This window comes from Ischnura elegans, chromosome X (assembly GCF_921293095.1).
Source record: "Ischnura elegans chromosome X, ioIscEleg1.1, whole genome shotgun sequence".
In the NCBI taxonomy this organism is placed as follows: domain Eukaryota; kingdom Metazoa; phylum Arthropoda; class Insecta; order Odonata; family Coenagrionidae; genus Ischnura; species Ischnura elegans.
Window position 1 is genome coordinate 27,809,690 of NC_060259.1, and position 15,465 is coordinate 27,825,154.

At 37.4% G+C, this 15,465-nt stretch overlaps 1 protein-coding gene across 4 annotated transcripts in view; it reads left to right on the top strand.

Moving 5' to 3' along the window:
• LOC124170556 (Ig-like and fibronectin type-III domain-containing protein 1) overlaps positions 1-15,465 on the top strand; it is a 381,562-nt gene that overhangs the window by 53,552 nt on the left and 312,545 nt on the right. For 3 of the 4 annotated variants that reach the window (XM_046549349.1, XM_046549352.1, XM_046549351.1), the window contains exon 2: positions 1,752-1,788. The exons of the other annotated variant lie outside the window; for it this stretch is intronic. The gene's annotated coding sequence lies outside the window, so the exon portion shown is untranslated. The remainder of the gene's footprint in view (positions 1-1,751; positions 1,789-15,465) is intronic. 4 annotated transcript variants of the gene reach the window in all.

The window sequence follows — 15,465 nt, forward strand, 5'->3', positions numbered from 1 at the left end:
CTACATTATAATCAGTTTCTCTGGTTATCATATCTCTCAGAATAGCTTTAATCTTATAATACTCATCCTCTCCCTTTTCAGAATACAAAGCTGAATGATTGCTCGCTTCAGTCTCAACTCTGAAAATATTACAATTATTTACTGTCCAAATCGTTGCTCTCATTCATCGCTTCTAATAAAAAACTTTCATGCCCCACTGAGACATGATTCCATCTGAGTATCGCTCACCTCTGGACATTAAAATTTTTCTATTCAGGGGAATCCATATGCTATATACCTATTATTACGTACTTGTGGAACACCGAGGCCGGCGACGGCGGGGTTATCATTAGCCATTATGCTTCCATTTAGTCTACCGAGCTCCTATGGAAATTTAAGGCTTACCATGGAATCGCATGACGGGGGCGGCGGGGTGATGTCCTCGCTTATTAAACAAGAGGTCGCGGGTTCCAGTCCCGCCTGAGTAGGCTTTCCCAGTCCAGGGCATGGTTTTTCGTATACGTTTACATGTTAAATTTGTTGAATACCCCGGTATAAAATGGCCAATTAGACCTGTATCCGGTGGTTTGAGAATAAAGTAAAAAAGATTAAATATAAATAAAAAAATACGGCGAGCACAAATGATAGCTAATAAATATCTTAAGCATTTGTTCTCGTTGTCGTCACCCTCTTGACTTTCCTGCTGGATAAGCTGCATCATTCGCATGCCTCCAGTGCTTCCAGCGATTATGAATCCGCTGACTTCCGTCATATTTCTTCCCTGTGGTGTACAGCTAAATATAATTTCTGATGAGCAGGGCTTAAACCTGCTCACGCCATGTGTCCTTGCTGTCTTTCTTCAATGTTTGCACTTGTGAGTAATTAGTGGCATTCTTAGTGCCAGTGAGTAGTTCTGCTACCAGTGACAAGTGACTGCTCACTCGTATACTTGACAACAAAAATGTGGAGGGTAAAAATTCTTTAAACTCGCAAGTTACTTCATTCTGCGCCCGTAGTCAATGTAAAAATTCCAGATGATTTGGAAAAAGAAAGAAAACTGTCCCCGATGCAAAGTATCATGCTCTAAAATATGGGAATACAAGCGTTCAGCACTGAAGTTCGTTCGAGATTACTCTAATACAAATTGTTATATCTCCTTTGCTTTTAGCAGGAATCAAGAAAACTTTGCGAATTCCAATTTAAAAAAAAAGAAAGGTAAATGAAGCTGACGAAAAGGACTCAGCTGGTGAACCACCGCTAAGGATATTAAGTTGCGCGCGTTTTTAAATAGAAAAGAATCACCTAAAAATTTGAACACTAACCACGATATATTCTAAAATGTTGATAATAAAATATTAAATACTTTTCTGTACTGCAGTGGCCAACGCGTGTGCGTGGAATTTTAAAGGAAAATGTTTTGCTATAAAAGTATTATAAAAAGAGTGCTCCAGAGTGATGTTGCTAATGTACACCTGTATTCCTTTAACTGCTATTGTGTGTTTATTATAATAGTGATCGTGAGCTGCATAAATTGCATGTTATGACAAAATATTGTGAGTGTAAATATGAAATGTCTCCTCGATATTTATTGCCTGATGGAATTGTAATGATTTTTGAATAAAATGATTATTAGTCGATATCTCGAATTTGGTATGGAAATGTGTGAGTTTAACAAGTAGGTATTTCAAATTTATGTGTGAATTTAACAAATATTTCAGAATTGAGAATATTTTATTTGGAATTTAGATTAAAATACATTCTTTAATTTTCAGATTATCTCTGAGTTATTGCTGTTCGCTGTGTATATCGGTAAGTTATATTCGCACTGTATAATGTGTTTTCTAATGTAGATTATATGCAATTGCGTTAGTACATGATTGGGGGTGAAATTACGAGTCAAATAATTCTGTGGGTTTTGGGAATGGGTGAGAAATTCGTTAACTGTGGTTGTGGTTGTAAAATTATTACTCTGTTCTTTGATTTGACTTACTTGCAACAGAGAGACATGTATATTATCTTAAGCCAATTCCTATTCAGTTGTCGGTTTCATGTTTCAGTTTTTTTCATATGTTATATTTTAACCCTTTATAACCCAGAGCTGCTTAAGCCAGAAATCAAATTTCAAGATTTTTCATTCTGAAATGATCAATCATAATTATTGTGGCAGATAAAGATTTCGTCATGAAAATTTACACCGCAAAATAATACGTAGTTTATATATTTCCAAAATAGAGCTGAAAATGTATACATTTTTGATGTTGCTTTGAAGCAACATTGGGTTTTAATTGGTTAAATTCACGAAAGTTCCATTATGATGTATTCTCTATACCTCTTGACTGCATTTGTTTTCTTTTATCTATTTCTTTTCTATTAGTCTCCATCTTTCTACTGTTGAGCAAACATTTTTTTAATTGAGCAAACTAGTGGTGGATACTATAAGCATATTCGTGAACTAAGTGTAATAGCTAATGCGAATATATATCGTTCCAATGACAAATAAAATCCCGTGCCGATAAGTGAAAGATACACGTGAGGTTTAATCCAAATTGTCATCTACTCTCCTTTGCTTTTAGCAGGAATTAAGAAAACTTTGCAAATTCCATTTAAAAATTAAATTTTATTTTTTAAGTATAAGATGAGGTTTTTCAAATTACGTTAAATTGATGTTCTTGGATTTAATTTGAAAATAAAACTTAACTTTCTAAATGGATTTTGTAAAGTTTTCTAACTCTCAGCTATAATGGAGTGCCCGAAAGTATCGGCGGCCACTGCCATCACTTTCTTTCTCTGCTCTTGTTAAAAATTGTATAGCTACTTTCCATGATCCTCCTTTTGCTGTCACGTATGAATAGTAGGGCGGTTTCCTATCTCTTTGTTATTGCCTAAATCAAAATGTTATTACTCCTGAGGTATATATTTCACGCTTTTAGATTTTTATATTACGATAATTATTTTTCGCGATTAAATGAAAAGAGAAAATTTTCGAGCGCGCGAAAACGCGACGGCTAAGTATGAATGCTGGGAAAAGCCCGTGTGACGTCATTCTGGTTCCGGCTGCCGCCATGTGATGCCACCTTGGTGCGAGGCTGTGAGCGCCGCTACGGCGCAGGCTGCTAGCAGGTAGCGCTTGGCTTAAATAAGGATTGTTTAATACCCTTTCAAACGAAGGAAACTTTCCGACCATAGGCAACTTTAATATGTAATTATTAATAGATGTTTCCCTGAGCTCTGTGACACATGCATGCATTGGTAATCTCAGACGATGTAAAACTCCTGACTACTCATATAGCACCTAGGTCCCTGTGACGTCACGTGGAGTGGCATCGCATGGGCGCCAATCTGGCATTTTTCAAATGAGGTTAAAGTTGACCATTAACATTCGTCTAAAATGGGATATCGAAGACCAAATAATTTGTTTACTATGAATACACTAATGGTGGGTAACGATTCGCAACCAATGCTTTTCGTTTTTTTAGATGAAGGAAACTACCCTATTGCTGATAACGTTTGGTCATACGTTATGGCATTTTTCAGGGTTATCATAAAATATTTGTGCAGCTTCAGTAATTTATATAAAGATAGCAGGGATAGGGTGTCAGAGATGTAGGTTGCCCAATCCCTTCGTTGGTGCCTTGAGGAGGGAAATTCAATTGTAGTACTCTGTCCTTCGAATAGGACGTTAAACCGTAGTCGTAGGACGTTAAGTCGCGCCTTTCGTTAGGAGTAGATTAATGTCGACGCCGAGTTTCTCTCGCTTGTGGAGCGACTCTGGGCGCACATATTGAAATTCATTAAGTATGTAAAAACTAGTTGAGGAAATAAATTCGATAAATATAAAACATAATCTGTACGTTATTATGTTTTCATTAAAATTATTTTCAAACCCGCGCCATTCTTTTATGTTAACCCTTTATTTTCAGTCAGTAAAAGTTGTTAAGTACTCCATCAATTATTTTGATCTGTGATTAAACCGGTATAAGTATGCATAGAACAGGGTCCTAAAATGCCACACGCGCTGAATGGAAAATGCACTTTAAGAAAATCACTATCTGCTCCCAGCAACTTAACCGATTTCCGCCCAGAATAATGTCTGAAATTCCTATTTGCACCCATCTTTTCAAGCAAGTGCGATTACTTGTAACAGCTTCAAAAATAAACTAATATATAGATTAGGTCAACAAAGCATTTAGCAGCAATTTGTAGCAATTTAAAAGCAAAATAGAGCATAGTTTTTCATAAAGAGCCTCACGTACTCAGAATGGAAGGATGTAGCCATATGGCTACGGTGGGCGGAAATGGATATACCATGAAATTGAGCTATGATTTTCATTGCATTTTGAACTTCATCGTATGAATCATTGTAATCTTGTGTTTTTCAAATTTTATATCCGTTGTAGCTGTTGGTAAAATCCGCTGTACAAGAATTACTCCAGTTAAAATAGACATAAGAGTCAGTTCCTTATAAATAATCTTACAACAACCAGTGAAATGTTTTAATTGGCACTAGGCCGGAAATATCATCATTTCCGGTAGGTGCCTGAATATATGTTCACATCATATAGATGAACGATTTTAAAATTAAATTTTTTAAACTTTTCATTAGTTTTTGTCAATTTTTTGTCAATTTTTTTGTCAAGGATGTTAAGGAGAATAAATACGTTGCTATTAAAAGGAAAGCGGATAGGAGAGTGGGATGGAAAGCTGCCTTCAACCAATCTGACGATTGTTTACTGATGATGATGAAGAGAATTATTGGGTCATAGTTAATGGAGACTGAATCAGACGAAAATTCACTATATTGCGTCAACTAGAGAACCGTGCACTTAGTTTGTCATCTCATAAGTCCTTAGAAATACTGCGTATTTCAGTCGGTTAGAAATCCATCTCGTCCTCTCAACTGCACGGCTGTTCACTCAAAATATACATTCAACTGATTCAGGCGTTATATAGTGGAAGATTGATATATTGAAATAAAATTAATTTTCACTTTTCCACAAGTATTTAATGTGTACGACGCGTTTCGGCTTACAGAGCCATCCTCTAGTACAATAACCTCAGTTTTGTTCCAGAGGACGGCTCTGTGATCCGAAACAGGTCGTACGCATTTAATAATTGTGATCTAGTGCAAATTCATATTATTTAAACCAACACAAATACTCATTCCCGCCTGTTCCTCTCCACAATGATCCTGAAGACGAATATCGTTACGGGTCAGCAAGGTACGAAATTAACCTTTGTGGTAAAGTTCCGGACCGAGCGAGGCACGAAATTATTCGTTATGATAAAGTTCGGAGCCGAGTGAGAAACAAAAATACTCGTTAATATGAAGTTTCAAACGGAGGCAGGAATCATTCGTTATGCATATAATTTTCAATGGCTTTCGCGGCTTAAAGAGGAATTGGCGTTACGAAGTATATGAGATAAAAATTATGTACAATTATCATCCAAATTAGTTTATTTGGTACCTCAAGTATTTGAAAATACACATGCAAACATTTTTCGGGCGCATTCCATTAAAATACCGTTAAAAATATGTACGAAACATTTGTGCATTTTATATTATATAAAATAGACATTGCATTGACTCCATCGCATGTGACTGCTTTATCAGAATATTATTCAACATTACCAATGAAGTAACGACGTATGGTAACTATTTTCTAGGTTAGAAAAATGAAAATACTAATTTTGAGGCTTGTTTTCTAAAATTTTTATTTTCAATGCATATGAGAAGCCCTCAGAAACGCCAATAGTATATAAATAATGATTTATGAGTGATTTTTATTTGTGAAGATTTCTATGTATGCACGAAAAAAGAGCAGAGTCTAGCCGTAAGTGATTTGAACAATGCCTTAGGGCGAGGGAGCAGGAAGGATCGTTTTGAAGGACAAAATACTCAGTACTTATTTCGCAACCATACAATTTTGTCTTGTTTTTTTTTTCTATCAGGAGTGAATTCGGAAGCTAGTACTCAAAATAAATAAAAAAAATTCGCGATGATTCCTCTCGGTTTTAAAATTATTATCAATGCATTAATTATGTAGTTGTAGGAGGCAATTATTCGAACGAATATTTCATGGTTTTCCCACCGAGTTATGGATGCCATGTAAATCGACGTTTCGGAAAACAACCTATGTGAGCCTATCAGCCCTTAGAAAAACCCAAAAACGTTCATTAAACAAAAAATATAGAATTTAAGTCTTTTTTGGAAAGTAATGCGCGAGGGTACCAAAAACTGGATCGCTTGCGTATGAAAATACTGTCGGACTGTGCGAAGGTAAACCAAAAGTATTATTTTATCGTTCATTTTAATGATGACTTGGTTTATATTACGGCTGGTCTGCTTAAAAAAGTCTCATTATCTTATGCATATTTTGGTAATTCTTTAATGACATTAATCAGAAAGAATTGAGATACGAACTTTAATGAAAAAATGTCATCGTACTCTAATTAAAACTATGCATTTCAACATGAAAACCCGCCACTTTCAAACCCATTTATATTCATAAATTGGTCAGCTACAAAGCGAAATCCACTTACAACTGATGGAAAGCAATGGGGGCCACAGTTAATGCAAAAACAAGGGTAGATTATTCCATCTTTTGTATCTCTTCTCGATTCAAAAGTAGACAAAAACAAGCCGAATCGATCCCAAAATGCCTATGAGTCATCAACAAAAATTACTGGCCATTTATGGTTTTTTACATTTTACATATGTCGTAGTGCCCAATTTATTGATAAGATACATAGTTACTTTTTTAGCTTATTGCAGGTGCTCTTATCTGTCTAACTAAGAATAATCCAAAAATACTGGCGCAATCTGATCCGGAACAATTTTTTTCGCGGAATATCATACTTTTCTGGATCTATTGATGATCCTTACTGTTCCTTTTCATTCCAAATGGAGCTCTGCGCTTTTTTGTGCCCAGTCATTTTGAAACTTTTAGTTTTGAGCCTCCAAAACCGTAAATTGGTCCAAAACCTTGAAATATTGTTCTTCTTTTCCATCCCCTATTTACGGGGTCCCTGGTTTCAGTATCTTCACACAATTTCTCATTTTCGCCTTTCTCCTCCCTCTTTTCTTGCTCTTTCCATGTCTACATCGATTTCTGTATAGAAAATCTCATTCTTGTCTTTTATGTGCACCGGATTCGGTTTCTTTTCCACCTCAGAATCGCATTCAGAAGTGATATTTTCTCCCAAACTTGTTCCAACGCCTCCACTTTCTCACGCTATCTGCCCATCTCCTTTGCACCCACATCTCAAGCATATATTTCATCTGTCTCTCTACTTCTCAGTGCTTACGTTTTACTAACAGTTTTTAACGGTCGATCGTTTGTCATTTAACGGATAATCCGTGTATTAATAATAACGTATGATGAAATACATCGATAGATATGCTGCTATTTTAGGCTAATACGTAACGAGTAAATATTGACGAATGCAAGTAGCCCCTTCTAAGCTCGTATCCCATGATGCAGCCTTCCTTTACTCCATATGCATTCGTTGATCAAACATTTATTTCGATCCCAGATATCGGCGGAATGTGTCAGATTAGAGCCTTACCAATGCCACTCCTGGCGTAGGAAACTCAAAACCAAATTTGACTGGAAAAAAATGTTCAATGTGAGTGAAAATGGCGATAATTGTTGGCTCAGAGAACGAGCGTGGAGGTAGGGGGAGCATTGATCACCAGCAAAGTCATAAATCGCGTCACTCCAGGGTCATATATCCCGCTTGATAGCTTTCGGTAGTGTCTGCCTATAAGGATGTATTTAAAGAGGCGACCGACAGCTTAGGTCAACATTTAACGTCACATCTGACGAACGGACATCACCCTCCACAAAATACCTAAGAAGGGATGAGAAAATCTCTGTAAATCTCAATCGCCGGGATTTGAACTCGGACCCAGTGGGTGGGAAGCCTACTGACTAGCCATCAAACCAACGCGATCCCCGCTACATGTATATTTATTTTATGTTAGCAGGCCGACCGGCGTTGTTCGGGAAGGCTAGTACCCAGAGAAATGGGAAAGTTGGAACTTGGATTACATGACCGTATAGGATTTTAATGTTTCAGCTTTGAGCGTGTCAAGAGATGTGCCTATCCGGCAGGATGTCCAAGCGCAGATGTTGTATGACGTGACGTAACAAATTGTAATTCGATAACGACGGATAAGACGCGTTGGACGCAACCGAAAGTAGCCATATTGTGTTTGGGAGCATGAGATGCCCGCATGCATTAATTTTGGTCTCAATCCGTGCAGCCGTACTTACACGTATAGCGGACAGACAAACAGACATCCATATAGATTCCACGACGCATAGTCATTGAAAATTCACATATTTTCATCGTAAAAGCTATAGAAGAGACTGTAGGATTTAACTACGAACGTTGCTTGTAAGTGCGGTATCCCACCGCCGAACGTGACGCCATCTGGGCGGCTGATTATGTCCCTACGAGAGACTTAAACTCTAGGGTTAGAGGCGAGTGATACATGTTTTACGTGTCTCGGGACGCCCCCCTTTTCATTCCCTATTCATGCCTCTCTTCGCCGAGGCGAAAGCGTCTTGGCGGACGGGAAACCCGGGATCGAAGCCCTGGGGAGTCGTATCTTTAAGGAAGGGCCCCCTCTTTCCATTTTCATGTCACGGTGCGAATTCACAAGGCTCTTTTGTTCTCCACCGTCTTCTGTCCCACCGGTTTCTGCAGTCCTGTTTAACCCGTAGGATAAGCAATTCCTTAGCCTCCATAAGGGCTAGGTGTTTCCAACATCGATTAGGACGTCCTTAAAATGTATTTGTTTTATAAATTTTCTTTTTTCTCAGAACATATAAAAGTTGTGTCCGTTATTGTATTTTTATTGATCTAAACACAATGACTAATTCGAATATTCGTATTTGTTCAAGGAATCAGCATAGTTGTAAAATTATTGGGCAGACAAGTTTGTCATGTTGTACCGTCTACACGAATGCGAGTTAATATTTGACCATACGGGCCTCGATAAGATGAGGTATGTTCGCAGTTTTTAATTTACCCATGAATATACATATATATTGCGTTTTCTTATTACTAGGTTCGCACAATATCTCATATAAAGGATTAACTAATCATTACTCATCCGCGTTTCCCATGTCCGTAGCGTCCAGAAACATACTTCCATGCGCTACTTCATTAATCACTTTTTAAAGCACTTCTGGTTCTGGACGAAGGTAACAAACCATAGACTTCTCACCGATACTCAGGATTATGATCCAACAACATACCTTATCACTCCCACATTATGTTACTCTTCTCTGAGTCCAGAGTCTGCCAGAAATTGTACCCCCTTCTAGTTTTAGCAATTTTAATACTTAAATATTGTGACATAAAATTAATGAAATGGAACAGTTGCGGTACAAAAACCGATGTAATTATGTCCATCTTGCAAAATAAAAAAAATGCTGAATCAATAATTTAGTAAAAAATGTAACGGAAAACAAAATAATTTGTATCTATATGCATTCGCAATAAATTGAAAAAATTAATTATTCAGAACTACCTTGATCTTAAAATCAATTGTTTTCTATCTATGAAAATGTGAAAAATGTATGGACTTCAGTTTCCTGTTCACGGGAAAACAACAACGTGAACATATTCGAAATAAAATAGCCGTTCATGGTAAACTGGCTGCTTTGGGCCCAAAAATCACCGAAACAACTTAGAACTCGCCATCAGCGCGACGATGTGTTAACCTACGACTGATGATAATGAAATGTGGCATTTAAAAAATGAAAACATTTTATCTCCTATTATTGTTTCAAAATTAAAGGAATTCAGTGCGAAATAGCGGAAAAGGCCCCTCCTTGGTGGGTAGAGCCCTGGGTTGCATGCTGAAGATTCCTGGGTTCAATCCCCGGGTGAAGCATTCGGAAAACCCCCAATGAAAATCTCGAAGTGCAAGGGAAAGGAACTGGCCGATACTTGGTCGATTGAATTTACGCGTAATATGAGCACATTGCAGTGCGGTTTAACTGCTATCATCATCGTTGTGCTGCAGCTTAAAATATGGATCTCATCGGCTTAAAAATTTGTGTCCTTCCAGTTTAAAGAATATTATTAATTTATGCGTCGATTGAATGTGAACAATGCTTTTCTTTCTTGGCTTTTATGCTTTTAAAAACTGTGTATGCGAGTCAAGTGAACATATTTTGACACCCAATGGAACAAGGGTTTTTCTTTTTGTGCTGAGTCTTATCGGGCACAAAATATTATTCTTTTTAAAATACGATATTTTTTTTTAATAGAAAGACAAGAAAAATATTGCGTATATTTATTTTTGTTTGTATTTTTAAAGTTGTACTCACAAATTCACTTTTGGTTTTCTGCTCTTAATTAGATTAACTCAAGCCTTAATGCATTTTATCGCATGAGCGCTAGTTACTAAATGTGAAATTTATTAATTCACCAACTAAAGAGTGAAAGCATTTCTCATATGCCTAAAATTTTTATAAAATTCAATAATAAAAAAATAGGCCAACACGTTCAATAAAATCTCTAGCTGAAGCACTACTGTAAAAACTCTTTTATCGGATGTAGCACTCAATACAATTCAATAATGTGGGTTTAGATTATGCGATACATTTATTTAAAACATTTTAAGGGCCCCAACTGCGATTGTATTATGCAAATATTCATATTCGTTAAAGAATGAATGGGTCCAGAACTTTGCAGGTCTGGCCTCAATGGGCTCTTGAGGACTGATGATGGCTATAGACCTTTATTATACTAAACCTGAGTAATAAACTGAAACACTTGAACCGAAATGAGATACTTTGGTTGAATTTAATAATATTTATTTGAATTTATTGGGAAAGATTGGGACTAGAAAGCCTCATCTTCCATCCAACCCCTCGCCATTCATTAAATACTTTATATTAAATATATTGTTCAGTTACACTTGAAATTTAATGCTGTTAAATTGTAACAAAAGATACATAGAAGTATGCTATAAGAAACAACTAACAAAATTCAAAGTGAACGGAATTATATTTTCCCAGTGTAAAAAGATGAAAACAAGATGCAACCAAGTGTGGTTTAAAGCCACCTTAAAGCGTGCTTGAAGTGCCGCACATTCTTTTTCTCCTACTTCAGCCTAACTTTTAATATTTTTGAATAAAATCGACAGCGGACTTTTTTTTTAAATATGGTCGTGTTTCAGCCTCTATATCTAGGCAACGGTTGACAACTGTGAGACATGACATACTATGTATTGATCACCAATAATTTGTGCGTATGTTTCCAGGGCTACAAGGAACGCTATTTTGGACTTTTGCATGGCGATTTTCGACTTGGGACCATTAATTACCATGTGAAAATATTCTCCTGTTCCGGGAATCCATCCACTGACATACTAAGCTATATAAGTTCCTCAATGTTGAATCCCAGGGCAATTTTTCTGAGTCGTGTGACTCCTCGTTTAAAAAAAAAAGCCAAAGTATATATTATAAAGCTAACTTAGCAAAATCCAATACTAATATTGACCACAACATCAACTGATTTCATTTCTCAATCCCTGGAGTTTTCTCTAGATAACAAGTGCATGTGTCGTTTCATTCTTTTCGAATAAAGCATAATATAGACAAGAGGGAAGTAGATAAATAGATAAAGAAAACAATTAATAATGACTTAAACATAAAATTGCCATTCCATAAGTCACTAAGTAGTAAGAGGTAAGTTTGTCAAGAGTGTTCATGAATGCTGGAATAATTTAAAGGTAAAGTAAGTAAATTAACCATGGTGGATCAAAATTTTTTGCTTGGAATTTTGTCTGGTGGTGAAATTAATTAGCATTAATTCCATTGGAAAAATATTCTTCCGTACCGGCAATACATCCGAGCATTTACCAAGCTGTTTAGGTTCCTTAATGTCGCATACCGTGGCTAGTTTTCCTTGGCTCATGGCGGTTAAGTTTTTAAATGAAGTCACATGTCTGTGATTCGTCACCCGGTCCGTATCCGTGTTTTGACCCGGGGCCACTAATATTAGCCTTCTCTGGGATTGTGAACCTCGGATTTGTGTTTCACAAGTGCTCTCTCCCAGCCGAATGGCCATAATCATTATATTGTCTACTGAATGCAAACTTTTGCCCCAAAAAAGGGTCCGACATTTTGTGACGTAAAATAACTAAAATATTCACAAAAACCTCTAAAACTTGTGCATAGTATAGATGAAGAATTTTTCTTACAAATGTAATGTTTTTATTTCATGAAAATCCTTCCATCGCTCCTATGTCAGCTTACCTTTTAATATTTTCTAAGGAAGATGAGAGGGGACATTTCTTTGGAAATTTGGTCGTGTTTGAGCCTCTATATCTAGGTAACAGGTAACACCTATGATAATTGACTTACCATTTCTTAATAACCAATTATTCGTGCGTATTTTTCCAAAGCTTCAAGAAGTTATCTAAAAAATGCTAGTTTGGACTTTAGTCTGGCGATTTTCCATTTGGGATAACTGAAAATCGCATTAATTAACGTGGAAAAATATTCCTATTGACAGGGAAATTCGCGGACTTAATAATTTTTCTAGGTTCCTTATAGTCGAATCCCTTGGCAATTTTTCTGAGGCTCGTGAAGCTTCTAGATTGAAAAAAAAGTCATAAGACTGTGATTCGACCCCGGGTCCGTGGGTAGTTTTGTCCCGGGGCAATTAATGTTAGCCTTCTCTGGTGCACTGGGATCGTGAACCTCGGATAGCCGTCTTTGTGCTTCACAAGTGCTCTCCCAGCCGAATGGCCGGAATCGGGGTCACCGTGCACACTGAGCAGAGGGTCGGAGAGGTGGGGGGGGGGGTTGTAATTCTGTGCGTCTCCGTGACTGCTCCGGACGCAGGAATTATGCTTTGCCGTCACGTTATTTTCTTCGCGGTGATCGAGCGGGATTCTGAAAAAGAATCCATCCATTCTTGTGAAATATTTTCGGAATCTTGGTGCGGAATACAGCGTGCCCATGTGGGCACAGCTGTAGTAGTCTAAAGAAACGGGTTGATTATGGGCGAAAATTTTCGCCGAATGTTCTATTTTTGCCAGCAATTTTCAGTAGTTCATTCAATCTGAGATTCCAATGGTCTTCGTATGTTGTATTGACGTGGAATGACCCTGATAAAATTGTATTTATATCCATTTTTCTCTAAAATTGGCAATGTATCAAAATTTGTAAAAAACATCGATCCCTGAGGAAATCAAGGTTTTCTTAGAATATCTATCACGTAAGATTCATTACTGCCGATAAAATCAACCCGTTATTTATTATTTAGCCTCGATAGCGCCGGCCGGATAATTTATTATTTAGCCGGCAACGGGGTAAAGTCCTCGCTTGCCAAACCGAAGGTGGCGGTTTCGAGTCCTACTTGGGTATCAATGGCACAGGAGGTTTTAAATGTGTTTCGTCAACATTGAAATGGTATTAATCGGAGGAACTGGTTAACATTAGAAAAACTATTATTATTATGATTATGCATCTGGAGCTAATGATACCGTAATTGGTGCAATGTTCTATTTATTTTTTGGAAATAGGTAAAAGTAAGGATGGTCGGATCGGATACCTCGGATCCAAATATCCACGGATATTGCGCATCATCGGATATATCGGATCCAAAGTTGCGGAAGACATCGGATCTGAATCCGAAATTTTAAATAATAGCTTCAGTGAATGCAGCCCCATAAGGGTGAAAAGATTTCCGATTCTATCTTGGAATGCGCCGTCGCATGCGATTCTTGTCCTACTCATGAACCGTTTTGTTTGAAAGCTCTCGCAGAGGTTACGTAGGAGAACTTCAGCCGTGGAAAATAAGAAAGGCAAAATACGACTGGCATATAGTATGACTCTTCCCAAGAGATTGAACAATCATCGGGGGAATCTCAGTGTCAGGAATTTGAAAATGCATTTGGATCCGAAAATATCCGATCCGAAAGATCCGGCTCCGAAAATCAAGGATCCGATCCGAATCCAAAAAAATCCTGGATCCGTCCATCCTTAATTTTAACCAATCTTATCGTTTAGTGTTTAAGTTTCTACTAACAAAAACAATACAATACAAACAGATACGCAAAATTATTATTTTATTTTTAACTGGCTGTTTGGAGTTCGGTGAATATGGTTTACCGGTTCAACGGTAACGGCCTGCGGCACGATAAATAATGTGAGTCCTACACATCTACAGAGCGAGTTGAGCATCCTATTTTGTAATATTCGTGAATGTCACATTCGTGGCCTTGGGTTTTGGCCGCCGCGCGGCCACCTTGTGCCTTCTTGTTGGTCGGCCGGTACTCTTAACTTGGCGCCATCCGTCGTGTGTGTGAGAGGGCGACTGTTTTGAGGCCATTTGACGACATGCATGGCTGACGTCCTCCAGCCAGCTCGCCTCCTTCCGAGCGAATGTTCCCCCGCAGCCCCTTCCCATATATGCAGCACAGTGTTCGATTTTTGTCCTTGAAAGATTTTAGTTCCTTGCACCATTATCGGAATCTTACTTGCGTTTTCTAGAGCTGTTCAATATCTTTCTCTTTTTATGCATTTTTGTTTTACCTTGCATGCAGGTGGGGAAAGTTTCATTGCTTTGCTGGTGATGATTTTCAAATGGGCGTCAGCTGTTTTAACTTCTTTTCCGTTCCTTTCAATTTCTTTCCTTGCTCTCGTAGTACACGGCCGAAGAAGTTTCATTGATTGATATGACACTACCATAATTCATATTAACCTAGCTTAACCGCCACTGTATGGTATTTCCCACGATAAGAAAACAGTCAATGGTCAATCATATTTGATCAGATGGCAATAATATGTTGCATAAATCAAAATCGTCATCAATGTGAATTAAAAAAGCCCTGGTGCTTCATTTTAACCGAACTAAACTGCCTCTGAATGGTTTTTCCACTGATAGGAAAGCAGTCAATCATGAATCATATTGTATGAAATGGCAATCGTTTGTCGCATAAATCAAAATCGTCGTCATCAATGTGAACATTAAAGCCCTGAAGGAAGTAAAACCCACAGGCAAGTTGGAAAATGTAATTATTTTTTGTTAAGTAGGGCCTTTTTTTTTTAGTAGAATCGTGTTCACTTACAAAATTTGTTCTCGGAATAATCAAAGTGGAACTTGCTTTCGCGGTATGCAATTACACTCCCTTCCACTTATTTTATTCTTCGAAGATATATTTCTTACAGCCTTTTGATACGGCTTTTGGGTTTGCATTTAAAGTTTGATTTTCGAATATTTCAAATATCCACCGAGTTCATTTGACTGCTGTAACATGATATTTTCTCACTATTATTAGGGAATTTCGGTGTGCAGTTTAGATAGAATTTGAGTCATGAAGACTTACCAAGTAGATAATTGCAAACTATGATCTTCGCTGGAGAAAATTTTAAAATTCTCGCGTAAAGTCATTTGACCCGTGGTTTGCTAATTTCAAATGTATCTAACAGAGAAAAATACTATGTTCCCAAT